Source organism: Nannospalax galili, unplaced genomic scaffold, assembly GCF_000622305.1.
Source record: "Nannospalax galili isolate Female #2095 unplaced genomic scaffold, S.galili_v1.0 scaffold1017, whole genome shotgun sequence".
Taxonomy (NCBI): Eukaryota; Metazoa; Chordata; class Mammalia; order Rodentia; family Spalacidae; genus Nannospalax; species Nannospalax galili.
This window is the reverse complement of record NW_008340940.1, coordinates 1,893,438-1,896,595: the sequence shown is the minus strand read 5'-3', so window position 1 is coordinate 1,896,595 and position 3,158 is coordinate 1,893,438.

Sequence of the window (3,158 nt, the reverse complement as noted above, 5' to 3'; positions counted from 1 at the left end):
AAGAAGTTGCTTAGTAGGTATGATTCAGCTATAAAGGATATAAGCTCTAGAGATCTGCTGTGTAACACTATGCCAACAATTAACAAAACTTCATTGTTACTTAAGATTTTCTTAGGAAAGTAGAGATCTCATGGGAAATGTTGTTACTACTAAACCAACAACCCCTCAAACTCCAAAATACAAAACCACAGAAAAGGGTGAAAAGAAATTTTTAAAAGTAATGAATATGTTAGCACTTTGATCATGGTGATATCTTGGGTGTATGCATATGGCAGACTAAATTTACATACATTGGTACATTAAGTATGTGTAGGTTTTCAATGTGTGAACGACAATGAAAGCATAGGTTAGTGCTCGTCAGGGGCAGTGGCTGATAATGGATCTGTAGGGATGAGAAAGCTGGTCTAACATTGAATGTGCTGATGATTGTACACTTGGGTAAATACTCTATAAACCACTAAATTTTACACTTCAACTGGGTGGACAGTGTATAAATTACATGTCACAGGTGTTACAAAAAAAAAAAAAAAAGCCACACCAGACTTTTCCATATTCTCCTGTGAACTGAGAAAAGCTTTTGTTTGTCTTGACAGATGGAGGAGATTGATTTCAGTCATGCAGCACTTTCTTGTTACCGCTTTGATATCCAGGAATTGTAGAGGAAATAGATTTTATCTTGTTTAATGGTAGCAAAACCTAGCCTCTCTGTGGCAGATGATACCTAGCACGCTGTTTGTTGGTACATGTGTTTTACCCGGTCAGGGTCACTGTTGTGTGATGCTATTCTTGGAGAGACCTGAACAAACTTTTACTCACCTCAGATAGGGAACCAATCAATGACAGACCAAAGTAGGAACACCACCAAAGTCCAACTTGGTGAGCCAGTAAGTTTTAATGGGGTTCCTTAAAGCGTATGGGTGAGGGGCTACTTACAGGAGCAGCAATGACTCAAGGACAGCTGCAGCATCAAAAGCCCACCACTAAATGGGAGACAGCTCACAAAACCAGGGAGCCTGGAGAGCGGTGCACGGCCTGCAGGCAGCTCAAGTTGGAGAGCATCCTTTTCAGGTAGCTCAGTTGGTTTGAGCTGCTTATAGGCAGCTTGACTGACTTCTGCTTCTTCCAGGCAGCTCAGCTTCTCTGAGAGTGTCTCGCAGCAGTTCTAGGGCTTATATATGTTTAGGGAGGGAGGGACCTATTGAATCTGGTCAGGGACTTCCTGAAGCTATTGAGGTAATTCTTGAGCTTAACAGTCTTCCCTGCAGATAGAATGTTTCAGCTTTCCTTAGAACATCCTGTTGTTTACCTAATTATTTAATTATTATTATTACTATTATTATTATCATTATTACTTGAGAAAGGGTCTCCCTGTAGTGCCAGCTGTCCTGGAACTCACTACACAGACCAGGTTGTCCTCCATCTCACAGAGATCCATCTGCCTCTGCTTCCTCAGTGCTGGGATTAAAGGTCTGCACCACCGTGCTCTGCTTATTTACCTCTCTTTAGACATCCTTCATCTAAACACGTGTCCTTTTAAGAGAGAAGGTTTTGTCTCATAAGTAATTGCTATGCAACACTTACCTCTAACCCCTGGCTGGCTATACTCCTTGGAGTCTTCCTGGAAGGGTTAGGACAAGATGCCCTTTCTAGAGTCGTTACTGAATTGGTAGTCATTGGAGCTTTGGGTTTTTGAGCAGCATCTTTCTCTTTCTCATTCCAAGTGAGAAAGCCAATGGCAAGTAAAAATCAACACATAGAAAAGGAAAAAGACAGCATCTCCATGGCATGCTGACCCTTCTCCCACCACTGAGCTTAGAGCTTGTTAAGCACAGCCATGTTCCATATAACATTTTGGTCAACAATGGAGCACACACACTATGGAGGGCCCACAAGATTATACCATCTAGCAAGGGCATAGCCTTCTTAGTTTGTATACTTACACCAAGTTTACTTGTGATGAAGTCGTCCAAAGACAAGTCCCCTAGACACTGTGACTTGTCTTTAAGGGACACTCACTGTCAGGACCTAAATCATTCATAAATTCCCTTTCAAACAATCTGGTCTTTAGGAATAGAATTTTCATCACCTGGAATTACATTATTTTAAACTCTAAGAAAGTTTAAAGTGGAATTCACTTCTTATATTCTACACATTTTTATTTCAATGCTTTATCAGAGATAGTTGTGATCCTAAACCTTATTCTCAAACTTGGGTTAACATTTTGACTATGGTATCCCATATATAGTACAATTGTGAGTCTGTTCTGCACTTCCTCAGAAATGGTGATTTTATTCAGAACACCACATGACAAGCAATGGAGCCTGTGTTCTGGTGCACCTTTAAATTTCCAAGTTTACATAAGCTTTGAGCAACCCCTGACTTGGAAAGCGCTAGTGCAAGTGCAAAAGCAGCTCACACCCCTCTGGAATGAAGAGGGGGGATGCTTTTGTTAGGAGACTATAGAAACCAACATGAGAACTGTGTTTGGTTAGAAATAAAAAGAAGTCCTAGTTGGGGAGGGTTGGTGATTTCACTTCGATGCAGTTTCTAGTTCAGTGGACTGTGCCAAAACCACGACAGTTGAACGGTCTTAGTCAGATATTTATAATGACTTGGAAAGCATATAGGCCTTAATTTAATAAGTTTCTGATTTGCAGTTATACCTTATAAGTCACTCTTTTCTGAACCATCTCATTATATACAGAAAACCAAGGAAAATACTTTTTCCAAGCTCTTAGTATAGATATCCTGGCATGGCCATGTAGTGTTACCCTGTTCCCTCCATGCCCATGCTCATTCTGTGATATTTTGCATTTTTCTTTTATGTATTTACTTATTTATGTGTGTATGTGAGCACCTGAAGGTCAGAGGAAACTGCGTAGGAGTTGGTTCTCTCCTTCCACCACATGGGTTCTAGGGATCTAGTGTTGATGGCAAGTGCCCTTTACCGGCAGAGTCATCTCACTGACCCCTGAAATGATACAATGCGAGAGATAAATAATGCCTAGCTAGTTTTGAAAACCAGAGGGAACCATATTACTCCTACAACCTACTGACAAATTATACATAGCACATCAAGAAATATATGTCTAGGTAAGGTTTATCTGAGAACAATTGGTCTTTGCCCAAGATTTATCTACATGACACACAGTAATTAA